The sequence below is a fragment of the Meriones unguiculatus genome, chromosome 12 (genome assembly GCF_030254825.1).
Source record: "Meriones unguiculatus strain TT.TT164.6M chromosome 12, Bangor_MerUng_6.1, whole genome shotgun sequence".
Taxonomy (NCBI): domain Eukaryota; kingdom Metazoa; phylum Chordata; class Mammalia; order Rodentia; family Muridae; genus Meriones; species Meriones unguiculatus.
The window spans coordinates 79,947,916-79,971,243 of record NC_083360.1 but is presented as its reverse complement, the minus strand read 5'-3'; the positions used below and the strand labels follow the sequence as shown (position 1 = coordinate 79,971,243).

The 23,328-nt window shown below is 43.8% G+C and overlaps 1 protein-coding gene across 4 annotated transcripts in view; it reads right to left on the bottom strand.

The window, feature by feature from the left end:
- Dnajc6 (DnaJ heat shock protein family (Hsp40) member C6) overlaps nucleotides 1-23,328 on the bottom strand; it is a 151,276-nt gene that overhangs the window by 105,623 nt on the left and 22,325 nt on the right. For 2 of the 4 annotated variants that reach the window (XM_060365977.1, XM_060365976.1), the window contains exon 2: nucleotides 10,651-10,715. The exons of the other annotated variants lie outside the window; for them this stretch is intronic. The gene's annotated coding sequence lies outside the window, so the exon portion shown is untranslated. The remainder of the gene's footprint in view (nucleotides 1-10,650; nucleotides 10,716-23,328) is intronic. 4 annotated transcript variants of the gene reach the window in all.

Genomic DNA, 23,328 nt, shown 5'->3' with positions numbered 1-23,328 from the left:
TTCACCCTAACAGTTACTGGGAATCTCACATCCGTACGGTCACGGACAAGTTTCATAACTTAAGACCGTGTCGGCTCGCTCATAAAATTGTTACATCTAAGTGACAGGCAGCTATTAAAATTGCGTGACATCAAGGACGTAAAGAGCTTGGCTTGGTGCCTGGCTGGGGTGTTACCTTCTGCTCTTCGGTGAGTACAGAGCTGCGTCTATTGTACCTGATTCTAAGGCCAGTGACTCACTGTGTTAACCCAAAGATTCCTTGAGGACAGACCCAGCACAGAGCTGCAGGCCTAGCTCATGTCCCAAGACTGTGTCCCATCCCTTGCACAGAATTCTCTTTCCTGATCTGCCTGTGGAATTTCAGTGGAGCCTAAAACACTTGAAACCCTTCAAGTAGTTAACATAAAACGGTTTGTTGCTGTTTATGACACAATAGTTCTAAGACTTTTATATGGCCAAGCGAGAGTCTAATTCATTCTCCATTTACACACACACACACAAACACACACAAAACATAATAAATGAGAAATTTAGGTAACGAGGGGGAAGCATTTCTATTTTATTCTTTCACTTTTTCTTATGGAAGTTATCAAGCACATATGAAAGTAGATTAAATTATGTAGTGGATCCCTTTGTACCTACAACTCGACATCAACAATCCCAAGCCATAGTCGATCTCCATTCATATGTATGACGCTAAGTTCATTTACACATTTATTGGTGCGCTTAGTGTTTTACTTGCAAGGCCAGGGAATTAATCCAGAGCCTCACGCATGCTAGGCCACTAAATCATACCTCCGGCCCTCCTCAGTGTCTTAAAATACATTCCAGGCTTCGTGTTATTTATCATTAAATACTTCAATAAGCAGTACTTTAAGCTTTCCGACAGGGTTGAGAGGCTTTTAAGTTTCAGCCACGACAGAAGCAGAGCAAGATGCATTCTGCCTGCTTAACAGGAGACAAAAGCTACCCACCCATCCCTGTCAGGTGACCCATGAAGAAACCTGCTTCCTTCCCATTTGCTAACGTCTAGTGGAAAAGATACAACATCCACTCGGCCTCCTATTCCTGGGCATGCCATCTACATGCCATGCACCTCTTCCAGCCCTGGTTATAATCTTGGGCCTTGGGAGATCTGAAAGTCGGCATGGGATTAAGGTTTCTACAGCCAGAGAAATTTATGGACTATTAAAGCAGGAAGAAACCGTAGAGGGCAGGAGAGCCCTTTCAACTTAGAGATAAGAAAAATGAGTCCGAAAAGTGAACAAATTGATTCACATCTAAAATGCAAATCCAATTATAGGACTGTGCTGGCTGGTTTCCATGTCAACTTGACACAGCGAGGGTCACTGGAAAAGAGGGGATCTTAACTGAGAAAATGCCTCCATATAAGACTGGCCTGTGGACAAGTTTGGAGGGCGTTTTCTTGACTGATGATTAGTGTGGACAGTCCTAGCTCACTGTGAGCAGCACTGTTCCTGGCAGGTGGTCCTGAATGGTAAGGGCCTCTGAAAGACTCTACCCAGCAGTGTATCAAAGCAGATGCTGAGACTCACAGCCAAACTTTGGGCAGAGCACAGGGAATCTTATGAAAGAAGGAGGAGAGCATGAACTCAGTGGCTGGCTCTTTGATCACCTCCCTCTGAGAGGGTCCAGCCTTACTAGGCCACAAAGGAGAACAATGCAGCCAGTCCTGATGAGACCTGATAAGCTAGGGTCAGATGAAAGGGGAGGAGGACCTCCCCTATCAGTGGACTTGGAGAGAGGCATGGGAGGTGATGAAGGAGGGTTTGGGAGGGAATAAGAGAGGAGTCTACAGCTGGGATACAAAGTGAATAAACTGTAATTAATATTAAAAATAAAAATTTAATTAAAAATAAAAAGGAAAACGAACTGAGCAAGCCAGGAGAAATAAGCCAGTGAGCAACACTTCTCCAGGATGAAATAACCACTTTTCATCCTGGTGGCTTGAATGAGGATGCCCCCCATTGTCTCATATTTTTTGAGTGTTTGGTCCCCAGTTGGTGTACTATTCAGGAAGGATTAGATCTTGCTCCCGCCTCCCAGCTCCCAGAGACAGAGTTTTTCTGTGTAATACCCTGGCTGTCCTGGACTCACTTTTTAGACCAGGCTGTCCTTGAACTCACAGAGCTCTCTCTGCCATCCCCCCACATCCCACCCACCCCCATCCTCGTGAGACAGGATTTCTCTGTGTAATAGCTCTGGCTGTCCTGGACTCACTTTATAGAGAAGACTGGCCTTGAACTCATAAGAGTTCCTGCCTCTGCCTCCAGCTCTCTCAATCTCTCTCTCCCTCTCCCCCACTCCCTTTCCCTCCTCTTCTCTCTTTCTCTTCCTTCTCTCACTCTTTCCCTCCCTTACTATGTCTCACTCTTCTTTTTTCTCTGTCTGTTGACTGTGAATCAGGGCATAAGCTTTTAGCTACTGCCCCAGCACCATGCCTGCCTGCCTGCCTGCCACCATGCTCCTGCCATGATGGTCATGAACTCACCCTCTGAAACTGTAAGCAAGCGCCCAAAGCAAGTGCTTTCTTTTACAAGTTGCCTTAGCTTTGGAATCTCTTCCCTGCAATAGAACAACAATTAAGACACTACCCAAGTTGCTTTTGATCATGGTGTTTCATCCCAGCAAAGGAAACCCTAACAAAGACAAGGATGCATCCCTCCATCTAGGCCAGTGGTTCTTAGTGAGTAGGTTGTGACCCCTTTGGGTTGAATGACCCTTCCACTGGTGTCACCTAACACCATCAGGCAATACAGATACTTACATTAAAAGTAACATTAAGAAGTAACATAACTGGTTGGGGGGGGTCACTACAACATGAGGAACTGTGTTAAAGAGTCACAGCGTTAGGGAAAGGGAGAGCCACTGATCTAGGTGTTGAACACAATGTCTCTTTCACACTCCAGGACCTGCTGCTACCCCTTCAGAACTCAGAACCAATGGTCCTTCCACTGGTTTTCTCTTTCTAATGATTATTATTGCATTTTATTGCTTTAGTGTGTGCGTGCATGCGTGCGTGCGTGTGTGTGTGTGTGTGTGTGTGTGTGTGTGTACACCACAGCATGATAGGGAGGTCAGTGTACAACTCTTTCCTTCTACTAAGTGTGTTCCAAACATCAAACCCCCATCAGCAAGCTAGCAACAAAGTGCCTTTACCCACTAAGTCACCTTGCAAGTACCTCTGCCTCAGTCTTTAAGTGCAGACATTGGGGCCCTCTGGATCTCCCACCTGTCCGAGTCTGGCCTACTCTTCAAGTCCTGTGTGGACAGCACTTCCCCACAGAAGCCCTAAGCTCTCAGAACCAGGTCACATATAACTTCATGAGGTCCCATAGAACATTCTACATCTTCTAACATAGCACAGCATGCTATACTAAAACTGCCTCTCTAGACGTGTGTCTTCCCACTCCAAACTGTTTACCCCTCGGTGGCAGGGCCATGTTAGTACTCTTTCCATGGGAAGTCGGTGAGCCATCTTTGGCAAAGGCTCTCATTCACTGTTTCACGGCCACTGCCTGCAGCAGCCATTACTGGTGGAGACCATGAGGCTGCAAAGAGGGGGCTGGCTTCCTGAGACATTCACGTCAGAATCCCCGTGTGTTTGTGATGGATTTCCCCAACAAAGCTGCCACAGACTGCCACCTTGTATTCTACAAGACTGAAGAAAACAGACAGTTTTGACTTTTCAAATCCTACCAGCTTGAGTTTTCTTTTCGCTTTTAACCAGATCAGGTGAGTTACACCCTCCAGATCTCCTCCTTTTGAGGGATGTATGAACCATCACTCTAAGAGAATATTCCTTTAGACCAAACATTGTTTGTGAATGACAGACATGATGCTCATCTCTGTTCCTACAATCACTACACCCGTGAGCTGTGGACTACAGGGAACTGTGTAACGGTGGGAAATGAGTTTATATCACTGCACATGAACTATCTAGGTGGTGCTAACATCTGAAGCGCAGGGATTCAGAGACAACTGAGGTGCTTTTCTGTTTCCTTTCAGGCTTCGGCTGAAAAGCTGCAGGGCATATTCTTAAGCTTCCAGGACCCATTTCCAGTTCCAGAAGAACTTCCCTGGTGTAACCGGGAGCCAGTTTCTGCATGAGGAGTCCCACCGTCAGGTTCAGCAGGAAGTGATCGAAAGGGGTGGGGCAAGAGCTAACTCCATAAAATCCAAGTCGGCACAGCCCAGTTCACCAGAGTTCGCTTGGTATATTGGTTTAAAAATGTGGCCTTTAAAAAGACTTGAAAAAGCCAGGCATGGTGCTGCACATGCCTTTAGTCCAAGCACTCAGGCAGGCAGAGGCAGGCAGATCTCTGAGAGTTCAAGGCTGACCTCGTCTACAAAGTGAGTCCAGGACAGCCAGGGCTGTTACACAGAGAAACCCTCTCTCAAAAAACAAAACAATACAAAAAGACTAGAACACCTAGGCTGAAAGTTTGAAACTTGCCAAAATATGGAACTACTTTGAGCCATAATTTCCTCTTTCCTAAATGAATCTCTTCACTGTACTCATTGGCTGTACACACTAGTTACTGCTATGACCCTGGCCTGCTTTATCTTGTTGTAACAGAGCACATGGGCTGAAGTACTTTTTTTTTTTAATAGAATGTAGTCACTTTGTATCTCAGCTGCAGCCCCACCCTCATTCCCTCCCATTCCTGCCCTCCCTCTCTCCCTCCCTCATCTCCTTCCATGCCCCTTTCCCCAGTCCACTAATAGTGGAGGACCTCCTCCCCTTCCATCTGACCCTAGCTTATCAGGTCTTTCATAGTCTTCCTCTGTGGCCTGGTCAGGCTGCTCCCCACTCAGGGGGAGGAGATCAAAGAGCCAGCCACTGAGTTCATGTCAGAGACAGCCCCTGCTCCCCTTATTAGGGAGGCCATTTGGAGACTGAGCTGCTACAGGCTACCTCTGTGCAGGGGGTCCAGGTTATCTCCATGGAGTATCAGTCTCAGAAAAGACCCCTAGGCCCAGATTTTTTAGTTCTGTTGTTCTCCTTGTGGAGCTCCAGAGTCTTTCTGTCTCCCCCTTCTTTCATAAGATTCCCTGCACTCTGTCCAAAGTTTGACTATGAGACTCAGCATCCACTTTAATACCCTGCTAGGTAGTCTTTCAGAGGCCCTCTGTGGTAGGCTCCTGTCTTGTTCCTTATTTTCACCTTCTTCTAACATCTATTGCATTTGCCTTTCTGAATGAAGATTAAACATCTTACCCAGGATCTTCCTTCTTGCTTAGCTTCTTTAGGTGTACAGATTTTAGTATGTTTATCCTATATTATATCTAATATCCACTTATAAGTGAGTATATACCATGTGTGTCTTTCTGCTTCTGGGATACCTCACTCAGGATGATCTTTTCCCACCATTTGCCTGCAAATTTCATGATTTCCTTGTTTTTAATTGCTGAGTAGTATTCCATTGTATAAATGTACCACAATTTCTGTATCCATTCCTCAATCGAAGGACATCTGGGTTGTTTCCAGGTTCTGGCTATTATGAATAAAGCTGCTATGAACATGGCTGAGCAAATGTCCTTGTTGTATACTTGAACATCTTTTGGATATATGCCTAGTTGTGGTATAGCTGGATCTTGAAGAAGCACAATTCCTAATTGTCTGAGAAAGTGCCAGATAGATTTCCACAGTGGTTGTGCAAGTTTACATTCCCACCAGCAGTGGAGGAGGGTTCCCCTTTCTCCACATCCTCTCCAGCATGTGTTGTCATTTGAGTTCTTGATCTTGGGCTGAAGGACTTATAAAGAGGTTTATGAGGTTCACAATTCTGGAAACTAGAAGAACCAAACAGTATGGTTCAGTTGGTGAAGGCTCCCTGCTACAGTACAACACAGGTGTAAAGAGTGAAGGAACCAGAACACAGAAGGGAGATTAGCTTGACAAGGAACCAAGTGGTGGAGAAAGTCAAGGCCTGCACTTGATGACAGCCCTCCCAGCACAGGAATAAATCTCCTCTTTAAGCCACAGGAATCAAACCTGTTGCCTATGTCTGCCATATGCTAAGCAAACACTCTATCACATAGCTGTATCCCTAGTCATCTTTTTATTTTACTTTTTCATTTTCAAAAAGGATCTTGCTAAGTTACCCAAGCTAAGCTTTGAAATCACTGTAATTTAGGGCAGGCCTTGAACTTGGGATCTACTTGCCTAAGCCTCCTGAGTAACTAGGATTATAGATTTATACCACCAGGTCCAGCATGAATCCACTCTCATGAACCACTACCACAAACCGATGTTAATCCATTCATGAGCTTCGAGCCCTCATGACCCAATTTCCTTACACTAAGCATACTCTTAAAGGGTCTACTGCTTTCACAGTTCGATAATAGGGACCAAGCACTCAGCACAAGAACCTGAGACATGGTAAGGGGAACAGGGACTATTTCTGACAGGAACTCAATGGCAGGCTCTTTGACCTCCTCACACCCCAAGGGAGGAGAAGTCCTGCTAGGCCACAGAGGAGGACTTTGCAGCTAGTCCCAAAGATACCTGATAAAACAGGGTCAGATGAAAGGGGAGGAGATCCTCCCCAAGCAGTGGACTTGGAAAGGGGCAGGAAGGAGATGAGGGAGGGAGGGTAGGGTTGGGAGGGAATGAGGGAGCAGGATATAGCTGGGATACAGAGTTAATAAAATGTAACTAATAATAAAAATAAAAATAAAAGAACCTGAGACACAAGCTATATCTAAAAAGCAGAAATAATAAACATTTTCTTTAAGCAATCAAAAGACGCACTTTTTCTTCTGGAAAATTCTCCTCTTCTCTGGCTGGAGTTAGAACTTCCCCAGGCCTACCAGAACAATATATAAAAAGCAGCTAGATCAACAGGTATTCTGAAAACCAAAGAGCAAGTCATACTGAATTCTGCCCCTGAGCAAAGAGGAAACACAGCAGGCCTATGAACTGTGTTTCTGACATGCGGGGACAGGAGATTGGAGAAGAAAATATTGCCAAAGAGAAAGAGAGAGATAAGAAGACAACTGCAAAGGCAGTAGTTCTAGAAGACCACAACTCTTCCACACTTACAATGATCCTCCCGTTTTAATTAAATTGATTTGAACTATATCTGTAGTGTACAGCCAAAAGAATTCTAACCTGCTATAGGAAACGGTCCTCACATCATTGTGATCAAGTGCACTCAAGACTCAAGTTTCTATTTACTCATATAAATGAAATTTTTTTTTCTTCCCTCTTGTACATCAGGAGGAAAAGAGGTCTACACAAAAGCTTACACTAAAATTTTAGTGAATGTTAATAAGCTTTAGATAAAAATGGAACCCCAACCTGTGCAGTGACATCTTCTCTACATGTTCGGGCTAGAGCTAACATGCATATGCTACTTCATGGTCACAAAACTGGTCTGAAGAAACAGGATGCAAACCGCAAGTGAACAATAACTGTGTGCTATCTAGTCTTGTCAATTCGACACAAGCTAGGATTGTTGGAGAAGGAATGGCAAATGAGAAAACTGCTCTGTCACACTGGCCTGTAGGCAAGTCTGTCCGGTATTTTCTTAGTTAGTGGTTGATATGAGAGAGCCCCAACCAATGCAGGTACTGCCGGTCCTAAGTGGATGGTCCTGGAGTATATAAGAAAGCAGCATCAGCAAGCCAGGCAGATCAAGCCAGTCAACAGCAGCCCTCCATGTCGGCTTCAGTTCCTGCCTCCGTGTTCCTGCTCTGAGGGTCTGCCCTGACTTCCCTCAGTGACAGAGTCACCTGGGAGGTATACGATGAACTAAAACCTTCCCTCCCCCTAAGTTGTCTGTGGTCAGTGTTTATCACAGCAACAGAAACTAAAGTAGAAAACAAAATAAAACAGAACTTTCAAATTTCTAGTGGCCACATTAAAAATGAAAGTGAAACAAATAAATTCAGTTTCGCACTATCTCTCCTTTACCTCATAGATACAAAGTTCTGCTACTTCAGTGTGGAGCCCGGAAGATTTTCTTTCTGCTACATGCTTGCTAGGCTTTGCATCTTAAATTTTCCCAGTGTTGGCTCACTGTGTGATCCAGCACAGAATACAATGTTTCAATCTTCCCAGCAATATAAAGACAAGCTTTCTGTAGTTATAAATGAGAAAAGTAAACTTCACGGAATAAACACTTTTTTTTTCTAAGTACAACTAATCAGCACAGGGCCTAGAAGACAACCTTGACCCTGGCCCCTGCCTCTGAAGCTCTGCACCTCACTGTAGGCCACAGAGTGAGAGCCATGTTCAACACGATCTGAAACTCAGCCACCTCAAAGCAATGCAGGGGCTAAGGCCTCGCCCATACAATACAGGCCCTAGACATGAGGATTCTTTTTTTTTTTTTTTTTTTTTGGATCACAGAGAGCCTTTCGTGAAAATAATCTCCAAATCCACGCTTCTCTGTGTGTGCAGATTCATGAATGGAATTCATTACTGTCACTAACATATGTCTTCCCGCTACCACATACTGTCTAGCCAGCAAGGCAGCCTTTTTGTTCACAAAGCTGAATGTATGTGAGCATGCATTCATATGATATTCATGTACATACACAAGGAGGGGGGGGAGTCTTTCCATGACTGTATTTCCAAAATAGGTAGAACAGTAAGTATACCTTTTGATAAAGTATTTGGCCTTCAGCTTCTAAAGCAGGTTTAAAGCAAAAAAGGATAGAAATTTCTTTGTTATGATGATGCAGCAAAACCTCTCTCTGACCTGAAGGTACCCTGTGATAACTAGGATTTTTCTTCAACAAGTCAAGATTACTAAAAGTATATATAACCTTCTCCTGCTTTTCCTGTCTTACACATGGCCGGAAAGACATTCTTGGCCTCCCTTGGCTAGAAATAGATCCCAAGAGCTTCATTCCACTTGAGGTCCTGCCCCATACCAGAGAGGAAGGCATGGTGCACATAGGGGCCACAAAGAATCTGAACCGACAGGCTGTGCTGGCTTTCTCGCTGTGGTAGAGCATTAGAATTTAACCTTCTGTCCAGTCCCATTGGTACACAGTTGCCCATGCTTCAGCCATGCCTTTGCAATGACTGAATTCATAAAACCTCAGCGGGGATGTTCAGAGTGCTTCTCAGAACCTGTGGAGACCAAGGAAAGTGAGGAGTAACTGCTGCACATCCCAGCGGCAGCCAGGCGCCTGCCAGATGGTTCCATCCTTGTCTTCATTGAGATCCTTATTTGTGGACTTACAATAAGCCAATAAATGTCTTCCCCTGAGTTCTGCGAGCCACCCTAGCAAATGAACTAAGCCAAACCAGGGAGTTGTAGGGAGCTGCTTGTAGCCTGCTGGTCAGAAACCTTGAGGTCTGGACTCCGACCGATGTCTGACTAGGCCTGTGCGACTGAGCCCTTAATATGTGAGACCCAATGCAGCTCACAAGCAGGCAGGGGCAGAACTGAGTTGAATTCTGCTGTGGAATTGATTGTTTGCTAACTGGTGATAAGAGGGCCCATGCATTTTAAAATCTTGGCAGTGGTATATGTTACAGTAGGAGAGCATACAACACAGAAAAAAAAATGAAGTTTGTCTTTTTTCACTATCACTGGACCCACCAAAGTGCCTAGACTAAAGCCCTAACCATCTAATAGGCATATATTAGAGATGAGGACCTTCAGAAAGAAATTGGATTAAGATGAGGTCACGTAAGGATGAATGCTCAGCCCTACCAAGACATTTAGCCAATCCCATCTAAGGCTTAAGGAATATCATGGAGGAGAGGTTAGAAAGAATGTAATAGCCAGAATACAGGGAGAAAAACTTGAAATCAGCCATTGCAGTCCTGAACTCACAACAGCTGTAGCTGCCTGTGTTGATCCAGCACAAGAACGTTCCCATCAGCAGTCAAGCAGGGATGGGTCCGGACTCAGAGTGCTCTGCCACTCAATGCTGTACAGTTTGCTACTTATAAGATTCAGCAAGAGAGGGGGACAGTTGCCTTCAGTTGTGTGCCTGCTAATGAACCCACCAAATTCCAATGGAGAGTGTCAATCTGTGGTCACAGAGGTGTCTCTAAACCAGCCATGAGACAAAACCAAAAGTAAAAAGGTCTAGGAAAGGGACTGGAAGAGAGGAGGAGGAATTGACAAGAATGGTAGGAGAGAAGAGAGGATGTGAAAGCCAGGTGGTGGTGGCGCACGCTTTTAATCTCAGTGCTCAGGAGGCAGAGGCAGGCAGAACTCTGGGAGTTGGAGGCCAGCCTGGTCTACAGAGTGAGTTCCAAAATAGCCAGGAGCAGGACTACACAGGAAAATCCATCTCAAAAAGAGAAAGACAGAGAGAGAGAGAGATGTGGAATGAGAAAGAAAGTAATCAGGATACATTCTAAGTGTATATGAAATATAAAGTCAATTTTTAAAATATTATTTAAAAATGATGAGGTCACTAGGGCAGGAGCCTTATGAAGGGATTAGTAACCATAAAATATCAAAAAGATCAAAGCTTTCCAACATGTGAGGACACAGAGAGGGAAAGACATGCAGTCTTCCGGTCATTTTGTGCTGTCTGGCTGCCCTCAGCTAAGTGGATGGCATCTGCCTAAGTCGAGGGCAGAGACTCCTTTCCACTGGCCAGTAACTCAAACGCCACAGGTGACAGACACACCCCACAACAACGCTTTACCAGTTCTCCGGGTAATCCTCACTCCAGCCAAGTTGACACCATCACAGAGATGAGAGATCTTTACACTGAAAAGAAATTGGAGAAGACACAAATAAATGGAAATAAATCCTGTGCTTTAATGCTTCTCAAGCGCCCACCAATCAAAGCAAGTCACAGTAGCACTAACCATAGGAAGAGAAAAATAATCCTAAAATTCATTCAAAATTCACTAAGGATCTCAAATAGGCAAAGCAATCTAAAGCAAAACGAACAAAGCTAGAGTCATCACAGCATTTAATTTTAAAATACACCACAAAGCTATAGTGACAAACCACATAATACGGACACAAAACTGCCTTGTAGACCGACAGGACAGACTAGAGAGCCCAGACACACATCCACACACTCAGGGCCCCTGACTGTCAACAAAGGTGCCACGAACACACAATGGGGAAAGAGTAAGAAAACAAATGATCAATTAAAAAAAGACATTCCTCGAAAGAACACATACAAATGGCCAACAGGTATGTGGACAGGTGCTCAATATCTCTCATCATCAGGGTAACACAGATCAAAGCCACGGTGGGCTATCACCGCAGCCTTAGAAGAGCTACTACCAAAACAAGACAAATGGTACATGTTGACAAGAAAGTAGGAAAAAGACAACAAACACACACACACACACACACACACACACTGTGGGTAGAAATATAAGTTAACATAGCTATTGTGGAAAATCTTTAGAGGCTCCAGAATTTAAAATGTAGCAATTACATGATCCAGAACCCCCACAATTTGGTATGTATTCAAATGAAATGAAATCAATATGTCAAACAAATAACTTCACTCCCGTATTTATGGGAGTATTGTTTATAACAGCTAAGATACTGAGTTTAAAAAAGTGTCATCTGAAACGTGATGAAAAAAATGTAGTATGCATACACAATGGAATACTAGTTAGCTATGAAAGAAAAAACAAATCCCATCATTTGGGATGCACAAGTGAGCCTGGAGGATGTTATGTTAAGTGAAATGAGCCGGGCACAGAAACAAATGCCTCATGATCTCGCACATGGGGAATTTAACAGTTGATCCAGAGAGTAAAATGGTGATTATCAGAGGCTGTGGTGTGGAGTGAAGTGGGGGTGGAGAAATGTTAGTCAGAGGGACATAATTACAGGAATAAGTTTAAGAAGTCACTGAAAGGCACTGTGACCATAGTCAATGGTGGCTTATTACAGTCTTGAAAAAATACAGAAACAGTATATTTGTGTTCTCATCACAAAGTGAGAATTATGTGAGTGATAATGTAATATCGCAAATGATAATGCAATTCTTTATTAGCTAGATTTGACCATTGCATAATACACACATATATATAAATGTCATCTCCTATATTATATATATATTCTATATATATGTGGTATATATAATTATATATACACTAATTATGTATAATTATATACATGTATATAATTATATGTATGTATATTGTATATATGTATATTGTATGTATACATTATGTATATTGTATATGTATACATATATGCATATTATATATATACATTATATATATGGTTGTAAATTTTAAAATAATAATAGGACAGAGATGTAGCTCAATGGTCAGCTCATGCACTTGGTTAGCATGTGTAAGTTCCTGGGTTCAATCACTGGCACCCAAACAATTTTTAATACACACATCGCAGTCATTATTCAAGTTAAGTTTTATTTTTAAAAGATCAAATTTATTAAAAATTTTAGAAATCAATATGTTATTTACAAAAGCTTTGAGAAAAAAAAGCAAAAAGAAAATTAATATCCTTATCACATTGAGGAAAATAGGAATTTGTTAAACGGAATCCAGGAAGCAGTAGTCAAACCACAAAATTAGCAGACAACATTCAAGACTGTTATAAGTCTGAGTCCCTATGTTTGGCAGTAGGCCACAAACATAGCAGGCATGAGGCCTTACGTTTCTCTAGAATCCCCATCCCAAAGAAAATCGTTTTTGTTTCCCATCAAATACATCATTAAGAAGCTAAATATCATTGTACATTCCTGTAATCAAACATCCATGCAGCTGAGGCAGGACCCAGTTGAGAATCTGTTTGAAAAAAGAATACTTGAGAGAGTAAAAATATAAAATACAAGCAATATTGTAAAGAAATATTCGCAAAACAGTTATCCAAAGAATTCGGATTTAAAACATATAATTCAATAAGAAAAATCCACAAATCACGGCTGGTAAGGGCTCAGCAGGGTAAGGCCCTACACACTCAAGTCTAGGGACCTGAGTTCCATCCCTGGACCCTACAGCAGAAGAAGAGGCCCAACTCGTCAAAGCAGGGCTCTTACCCCCACACATACAATACCGCACACATACCGCCCCATGTCATGCACTCACTAATAACTAATAAACTAATTTAACCTACAAATCAATAAGAATGACAAAGAAAGCCCAGTAAGAGATCTGTCAAGCTGGGCAGCGGTGGCACACGTTTTTAGTTCCAGCACTTGAGAGGCAGGGGCAGCCCTCTGAGTTTGAGGCCAGCCTTGTCTACAGAGCGAGCTCTGGGGCACGTAGGGCTACAAAGAGAAATCCTGTCTTAAAAAAAAAAAAAAAAAAAATTGGCAAAAAGTTACCACAGCCAGGTCTTTCACAAAGGACGATTAGAGCCAATGTGTTTATGACAAGGTGCTTAACCCCTGTGTGTAATGGAAAGACAGATGACAACCGCGGGCATCCACACTAAGCGGAATGCCTCAAACCGTGAAGCCTGACAGCATCAAATGCTGGTAAGAACATGGCCGGCAAGGTGACCCTCACACGGCTGAAGATCACCCGGGCACCACCGCTGATGAGCCGTGTCTGCTAAAGCTTTGCCCTCTGCGATGGAGAGTCCTCCATGGAGAGGACTCCATGCGATGGAGAGCTAGATAGCGAGATAGCTATCTCTATCATCTATCTGAGGTAGCTTGAATAGGTTTGGCCCCATAGATTCATGTGTTTGAATGCTTGAGCCACGGGGAGTGGCACTATCATGAGGAGGTGTGGCCTTATTGGAGGAGGACGTTAGAGGAGCCTCTTAGAGGAAGTGTGTCACTGTGGAGGCAGAGCTTTGAGATCCTACGTACACTCAAGCTCTGTCCAGGATGAAGCACATCAGTCTCCCCCTGGATGCCTTAGGATCAAGACATAGGAAAGCAGCCCCCGTTAAATGTTGGCATTAAATATAAGACTTGCCTTGGTCATGGTGCCTCTTCACAGCAATAAAACCTAAACTAAAACATCTCTACCTCTCTTTCTGCTTAATGCGTGCCACAAGTTGGGTAGTTTTGTGTTCCTGTTGCCACATGGCAGGCCTAAAAGTCCATGAAGCCAAGAATATGGAGTGGAGACTCAGAAACTGAGCCAAATTAAATGATTCCTTCTTTCAGTATGCTCTCTCTCTCTCTCTCAGGTATTTGGTCACAGCAAAAGTAAGAATAACTAACACACATAACTGGCCCCTGAGAAGTGGGGCCATTTCTGTGACTAATCCTGACTGAGTGGGTCTATATTTTGACACTAGTTTTCAAGAGAAAATTGGAAACATTAGAAGTAGGGAAAGAAAAAAGTCTAGGTTGTTACAAGCAGAAATTAACAGAATAACAACAGAAATCTGGGTAATTGTAATTTAAATGAGAAATGTCACCCATAGGCTCATGTGTTCGGATACTTGGTCTCCAGTTCTTGGTGTTGTCTGGGGAGAATATGGAACTTCTAGCAGGTGTAGCCTTGATGAAGAAAATATGCCAGTAGGATCTATGGACCTGCCTCACTTCCTGTCCAATCTCTCTGCTTCCTGTGTGGCTGAGATGTGATCTCTCAGCTCTGGCTGCCCGCCACCCACCATGCCTCCCTCACCTTTATAGATTTCTCCCCTAGAACTGTAAGACAAAATACACTTTCCTCTTTAATTTGTTTTTGATCATGAAATTTTAATCACAGCATAAGAGTAACTGATACAACAATAAGTCTCAGATGAGGATAAGGATTCCATTGGCAACTGGGCTAAAAGCCATCCCTGTTCTTGTTGGCAAAGACATTGATTACATTTTATCCCTGCCCTGCATTCTGCCAGGAGGCTGCGTTTAAAGGTGATTGACTAATTAATTGATCTGAGCTAGGAAACTTCAAATCAATCCAGAATTTAGTCTGTGGCGTGGTTATCGTTGGTGTCTTCAAGCCAAGTTTACAGCAAGAATAGGAGGCGAAATGCAAAGCAGGAAGACTTGAAAACATCTGTTTGGTCATAAAAGCCAGTGCAAAATAAGAACTAAGAAAGGGGAGGACCTGGAAAAAACAATCCTCAACTTCACTTGGAAAAACAAAACAACCAGAATAGCTAAAACAATCCTACACAATAAAAAATTTTCTGGAGGTATCTCCACCCCTCACTTCAAGCTCTACTACAGAGAAATAGTAATAAAAACTGCATGGTACGGGCATAGAAACAGACTGGTATATCAATGGGATCAAATCTAGGACCCAGAAATAAACCCACACACCTAGGGACACCTGATTTTTTACAAAGAAGTCAAAACTATACAATGAAAATAAGACAGCATCTTCAACAAATGGTGCTGGTCTAACTGGGTTTCTACATGTAGAAAAATGCAAATAGATCTATATCTATCACTCTGCACAAAACTGAAGTCCAAGTGGCTCAAAGACCTCAACATAAAACCAGACATACAAAACCTCTTAGAAGAGAAAATGGAAATCAGCCTTGAACTCATCGGCACAGAAGACAACTTCCTGAACAGAAAACCAACAGCTCAGTCTCTAAGATCAACAATTGATAAATGGGACCTCATGAAACTAAAAGGCTTCTATAAGACAAAGGACACTGTCAATAGTACAAAACAACAGCCTACAGACTGGGAAAAGATCCACCAACTAGAGGACTAATATCCAAAATATATAGAGAATTCAAGGAATTAAACACCAACTAAACAAATAATCCAATTTAAAAATGGGATACAGAACTAAACAGAGAATTCTCAACAGAGGTATCTGGAATGGCTGAGAAGCAGTTAAAGAAATGTTCAATGTCCTTAGTCATCAGGGAAATACAAATCAAAACTACTAAGATTCCATCTTACACCTGTCAGAACAGCTAAGATCAAAAACTCAAGTGGCAGCACATGCTGGAGAGGATGTGGAGAAAAGGGAACCCTCCTCCATTGTTGGTGGGAGAGCAAACTTGTACAACCACTTTGGAAATCAATCTGGCACTTTCTCAGAAAATTGGGAATAGCTCTACCTCAAGACCCAGCCATAACACTCCTGGGCATATACCCAAAAGATGTTCCACTATACAGCAAGGACATTTAATCAACTACGTTTATAACAGTTTTATTCGTAATAGCCAGAAACTAGAAACAACCCAGATGTCCCTCAACTTAGGAATGGATAAAGAAATCGTGGTACATTTACAGAACGGAACACTACTCAGTTATTAAAAACAAGGAAGTCATAAAATTTTTAGGCAAATGAATGGAACTAGAAAAGATCATCATGAGTGAGATAACCCAGACCCAGAAACACACGGTAGGTACTCACTTATAAGCAGATGTTAACCATATAGTACAGGATAACCATACTACAATTGACAGACCCAAAGAAGCTAAGTAACAAGGAGGCCCAAACAAGTATGCTTGAATTTCACTCAGAAGGGGAAAGAGAATAGAGGCAGTAGAAGTGGCTGAAGAGACAGAACAGGATAGGAGAGGGATTACAGGGGGAAACAAGGGTGGGGAGCAGATGTGGAGAGAGCAGGGGAAGGAGGACAGAGAGCTTGCAGAAAGAAGAGAAAACATGAGGGTGTCTCTGAGACAAGCTGGAGATCTACAACAGGGTAGGCTCCAGGGAGGATATGGGGGTGACTCTACCTGAGACCCCAAGTAGCAGGGTCATGGAGACTGAAGAGGCCACCCTCTAACTACACAGGACTCCTAGTGGAGGGGAACACCAACCCACCCACAAAAACCTTGCCCCAAAGTTTACCCTGCCTACAAAATGTGCAGGAATAAAGATAGAGCAGAGATGGAGGGAATGTCCAATCAATGCCTGGCCCAACCTGAGACCCACCCCGTGGGAGAGAGCCAAGCCTGACACTACTGACAATACTCTGCCATGCTTGTGGACTGATGCCTAGTATAGCTGTCTTCTGAGAGGCTCCACCCACCAAAGGATGGAAACAGATGCTGAGGCTCACAGCCAAAGATTGGGCAGAGCGCAGGGAACCTTGTAGAAGAGTTGGGAGAAGGATAAAAGGAGACAGAGAGGCAGGAGCTTCACAAGAAGGCCAACAGAGCCAACTAACCTGGGCCCAAGGGGGACTGCAAAGACTGAAGCACCAATCAAGGGCCATGCATGGACTGGATCTAGGCCCCCTACATATATATACATGAATGGGCAACTTGGTCTTCTTGTGGGTTCCGTAGTAAGGGGATCAGGGACTCGCTTCTATAAGAAAATAGGCTGAGCTCCATGAATTCCTCCATTCCTCTACATCAGCTCCTGCTTCCAGGTTCTTGCCCAGTTTGGGTTGCTGCCTTAGACTACGTCCAAATAAAAACATTCCTCCCCAAGTTGCCTTTGGTCATGATACTTCATCACAGCAGTGGAAAGCATGATTAAGATAGAATCTCACATGAGAAATGAGCTTCTTGGTTCTGCCTTTTTCTCCATGGTATCAGTCCTTTATTGTGAATTCAGAGATAACCAGCAATAAATTATGGAAGAGAAAATCAGAATCGAGGAAGCTAACTCCTAACCTGGAAGCTAAGTCATGGTATAGGTTCCTCTAAGGACTCGGAATTTGACAGCGCACTGCCTCTATATCAGAAGTCCTCAACCTGCTTTGTGAGGTTTAACGACCCTTTCACGGGGGTCACCTAGGACTATTGGAAAACACAGATATTCATATGATCCAAAATGGTAGCAAAATTACAGTTGTGACGTAGCAGCAAAAACAGTTTTACGGTTGGTGATCGCCACGACACGAGGAACTGTGTCACAGCGTTGGGAAGTTTGAGAACCAGTGCTCTGTGTGATGAGTGAGCTGTGCAAGCAAGACTGACTTAAGAAAAGTCTCCTGAGGTCTGCAGATACTCGTCTTTGGGCCCTAAAGTGGGCAAGGGCCAGGCCCTAACCCCAGCAGAAGACTAACCGTTTACAGAAACAACTGGGAGTCAAGCAGGGGTTCTACCCTGGGACCAGAGAGCAAGAATAAACGATCCTCTCCTACATGTTAAGCCTTGGGCCTCCGGAAGCTCTTCCTGGGGTGCTAAGCATTCTCATAAAGGAGTGTAGGCAGCAAAGCACATGTGGGCAGGTGCATGAAACCTTGGGTATCCTGCAGTCTGTCTCCTGGAGGTTAATAAAATGGGCCCAGACTGGTATGTGGTTAGTGGTACTGTACCTGTCTAGCAAAAGTGGGGCCTTTGCGTCAATCCTTGCACCATAAAACAAGTACCCAGATAAGTAAATAAATGCCTATTCCTCTAAAGACTGATTTAAAAAAGAAAAAAAAAAAGATGAGAGAAACATGCTGTGACTAGGAATAAAAGTGATGACTGTTTAAGAGGTGCTGGAGAGAGCTTCCAAAGACACAAGCAGAAAAGTCAGGTCACAGCCCACCACTAACGTATCTCGCCACCCCAGTGACTCCCAGACCTGTAGGTCTTGATGTCACAATAGTCTATCCACAAGTCCGTCCTCTCTTCCATGTCTTTATACTGTACTAGCTCACTCGTCTGCATTGTTTGAATGGACTTTTAATTTCTTTTAATGTGATTTACTGGCAAATCTATTCAAGCAAGAATCTAATTTTCAGGGCACTGTTAACATCAGGCAGAGCTGTGCGCACAACAGCCCGCCTGACCCCATGTACTCATCCGTGTGACCCTTCTAAACTACTCCAACCTCATTCACTTACCACTGTCTTGGGCATTCCATACAGGCCTAAAGTTACTTAAAGATGATGCTTTTAAACTATAATGTATTCACAGGAATCAATTCTCATGGCGTGACAGTTTCTGCCTTCATGTAGGCAGACAAAACAGCATAAAGAACATTGCTGTGACTGCCATCATGGCACATGTTAGTGATTCCTGTGCTCCACCCTGAACTACATAACGAGGCATGTCTCAACAAAAATCAAATAAATAAGTTGTGAGATCAAAGAAACATGCTGGAACCCTGGATCCAACCCAGTTGCTGTGACAAACCTGCTGTTACTAATCAACTTAGAAAGAGGAAAGGAGAGGAGGGAGGGGCTTATGGGGGGATGCAGAATGAATAAAGTGTAATTGATGAAAAATTTAAAAAATAAAAATAAAAATAAATAAAAAAACAAAAAAAAAAAGAAAGAGGAAAGGTTGGTTTTTGGTTCACAGGTTCAGAGGTTTCAATTCTTGGTCGATCGGCTCTATTGCTCTGGGGCCTGGAGTGAGGGCAGTGTCCCCAAATTCCCAATGACCACCTTCCTTCTTCTAGGCTTCCCTCCTAATGCTTCCACCATCGGCAATAACCACCATCAGCTGGGGGCCAAGTCTTCAAGGCAAGAGCCATTGGGGGACAGGGAATAAGAACCACCGACTGGCTGTCTGAATTTGAGCAGGCTGTGTCCCAGCACTGATCCTCAGGGGCCTGCATCCACAGAAGGACATGCTAACACCTACCACTGTGAGGCAATACATTATTCTAAAAACATCTTTGGCATTCTAAGAGACTGGAACTTCTGCAGCACCTTACGGCCAGAGTTAATAACACACCTTGAGTTAAGATTGCTATCCTGCCGTGTACTCCGCCTGTTTGTTTAGCCTGCCTTTAAGAGAGCAGTGGAACAGCCAGCCTTACTTGCCTTGGGTTTCCCCATGTAATCAGCTTTTACAACCTAAGCTGATGCATAGCTTTAATCTTAAATGATATGCTCTTCGTGTTCTGACCCATGAGTAATGCATGTGTGCATGTGTGTCGTGACAACGAGCACTGGAAGCAGCAAACAGACTGAAAACAACCTTACAAAACCAATACCCACCATAAATGTTGTAAGTGGCATGGACATCGGTTGGTGAGTCTGTGTGCCGTGGTGTTTGTGGTACAGCTTGTTATCTGGGTCAGCTGGGGGTAGTTGGAGCTAGGAAGGTTTCTATAAAACTCGGAGATATATATGTTTCCGTAAAACTCTGTTAAAGATCCCTGCAAGGAGGTCTCATTCCTTCCTCCATGGAACTTTTTCTGTGCTGTTTAATAAATATAGAGCAAAGCCCTTTGTTAGAGACATGGACACACAGAAAGAAAAGACAGCACTCAGGCAGACATAGATCCAGGCACATACAATAGGCAGGAGATGATGGACGACACAGGGAGAAATGAGTAGAGAATTTGAATCCGGGCTTGCTCTCAGTTAAATTACTCCAGGGGGAAATGTTTTTCATTTCTGACACATTTAGAGTACCCTGAGGTTATTACTAATGTGTAATACACCTCTGGGTATTACAGACCTCTAGGAATTGCCACTGGGTTTAAATGTGAAAACACACACACGTGAGCACCTTTTCTTGTTCGTGTGACAAAATGCCTGACAAAAGCAATTTAAGGGAGATGGGTTTATTTTACCCCTAGTTTGGGATATAGCCCATCAAGCAGGGAGGGTGGCAGGAGTCTGAGGCAGCTGGTCACAGTGCACTCACTGTCAGGAAGCAGAGAGAGATCAATGTGCTCAGCCTGCTCTCTCATTTTCATTCAGCCTGGGACCCCGTCCATAGGATAGAACTACCTGTATTATTTGTGGATCTTGTTCCCTTCTTGAAATGCTTTCACATGTGTATCTGCATGATTCTAACTCCCTTCAAGCTGAAGCTGCCGGGGAACCATCCCAATAGGCTGAGCGATCCCCCAAGTGTGCAAGCACTCAATAAAGGCCAGCTAGCCGCAACTTTGGTTCTTCAAAGCACTAACCTGCTCTGTATTGGAACATTTAAAATCAAATGTATCTTCAGTGGAGTTACAGCAAAAAACACACACTCATCCAGCCATTGCTCTTGTGGAACTCCGCATTTATCAAGCAAGATGAAGGAGCACATGGGCTTTTTAATCCTAAGAAGTGATGTATGCTATAAGTGATCAAATGAGAAAAACCAAAATGATCCCTGTGCTAGGTAACTGAGAATTCTGCTACCCCAGTGGCTCAAACACCCATTAGCAGTTGGCCCTTTCACAAAAGAGAAGGGTGAGAGATGAGACGGAAGGCGTGGAAGGCCGTGGTGCAAAGATGCTGAGGTGCTTCAAGATGAATGGTCTTGGTCTCGCTCACAGGTGGAAAGGGCGTCTAAGAGAAGAGGGCTAGATGATGGTGGGGCACATTTGGAGAAGCATTTTCCAAAAGTGGACGGGAGTCACCAAGGTAAAGGGAAGGGGTGTACAGGAGTTGGGAAGGATCATCCTGGCAGGAACACAGCTTAGAAATTGGGATGGTGGCGGGCTTATGATGGAGCCTGGGACTCAGGGTGGGGAGGAAAGAAATATACGTTAGGTTGCAGAGTTAGGAAAAAGTTTGGAAATCACAGGAGAGGTTTGCTGAGAGTTGGAAGGCTGAGCTCAGGACCTCCCCCCCCTTTTTGATGGAAGGAGGGAAATAGATCATCTATGTATCACTCTATACCCATTCTAATGGCTAGATGGAGCAGAGTTAAAAAGGCACACACTCACAAGTGTGGGGAGACATTCATGCAGTTTTGATAAGAGCAGAAAACAGTACACGCTTTGGACAACAGCCTGTCAATTCCTTTTAAAATTAAAAGAATGTCTTTGCCACGTAATCCAGCAAGTGACAAGTACCTAGCACAGTCCTGAGCTCTCTTTTACTTAGAAAAGAAATCTTAGTTTCACACAGGAAGTCGCATGCAGATCATCACAGCAGCTCTGTTCCCCACAGAAAGGACCTGAAAAGGACTCATGCATCTTTCAAGGCTGAATAAACATGCCATGATAGGTGCATAGTACTCAGTAAAGAAAAGGAATGAAGTCTTGTTCCACACCACCTCCTTTATCCTCAGGGACACCAGGCTGAGTGAAAAAAGGCAGTCATACATCATGATTTCATTTTTGAAAAACTTATGAAATAACAATTATAAAGATGAAAAACAAATGAATCCTGGGTCACAGATTAAGGGGAAGGGATAGTTATGAGGGAGTGATACAAGGAAGTCTATAGTCATGGTTGAATTGACTGTTTTGAGTCCAGTAGTGGTTATTCAAGATTTCAAGTACGCTAAAAAGAAAAAAAAAACTGCACAAAGCTATATTCACAAACACACAGCTGAATTCATGCGTAATTCATACAAACTAAATAAACTCGATGATGTACAAGCGTCAGCTTCTTATTTCTGATGCTGTGCTAGAGAGACATGGGAGGTTTCACGGAGCCTAGGAGATGCATCAGTGAAGAAAGCATTTACTGCGCAAATGTAAGGACCAGAGTCTAGATCCCAGGAACCCAAGCAAAAGCTGGGCCTGCACAGTGGCTGCCTATAATACCAGCGTGCAGAAGGCAGGGAGGCAGGAGAGGCAGAGGCCAGGCTGGCCACCTATGGCTATCCGCCCTGGGAGTTCCAGATGCAGCAAGAGATCGTGCCTCAATAAATAACTCGGAGAGCAATCAAACAAGACATCTGACGTCAACTTTAAGCTCGTACACATACTTGCACGTGCTCCTGTACATGCACACACATATCCGTGTGTACAAACATGCAAATAAGTAAATATAGTTCTACATTCAGCAAGGATGCACAGGATTTCACTGGGCATTTCTGAAATACCCAGCCACTCTATGATTTGTTGTGGTGGTTGGTTTTCTTGCGTTTGTGTTTGCATTTTAGCCGTGGAGCCAAGCAGACTTAAACTCACCATTCTCCTGCTCAGGTGGTACAGGTATGGCTGGGCTTTGTTTCCCTTTCCCTTCTTTTTTATTTTTTATTTTTTTTATTTTTTAAGGTGGGGCTTCTCTATGTAGCCCTGGCTGGCTGTCCTGGATTTGCTTGGTAGACCAGGCTGGCCTCAAAACTCACAGCATTCTGTCTGCCTCCTCTGCCTCCCAAGTGCTGGGATTAAAGGCTTGCGCCACCATGCCCGGCTTTTCCTTTCCTTTTTTAAGTCAACAGCACTATACACAGCACGCTAGTTATTTAACAGATATTCATGGAACATTTCATGTGAGCTAGGTTCCATGTGAAACAACAGGGATGTAATTTGGATGAGACAAAATGACCTCAAAGCTTTCGGGATTCCTGTGGAGTCAGACAGTGACAAGAGCCCCTTTCGGTCTCTCAGGAACTGGAGAAGACAGCATCCACACGGTGACCAGTTCATCGCCTATAGCCACAGCTGCCTTCCTCACACTCCCTTGCAGCTCCTAGGAACACAAAAGCAAGAAGCGACGGCCCAGAGGCGAACACAATCCTCCAGCACACCTTCTCTCTCTTCCTGTCTGGTGACCTATTAGCACAGTTTCTCCCTGAGTCTCTCACCACTTCCTTCATCAAGGAAGACCGGCCGTAGTCCCCTCCACAGATCCAGAAGAGGGACATGAGACAGGCTCATGGGTGTATTGCTCTCCAGGCTTCAAGGACACAGGGGCTTTGGAA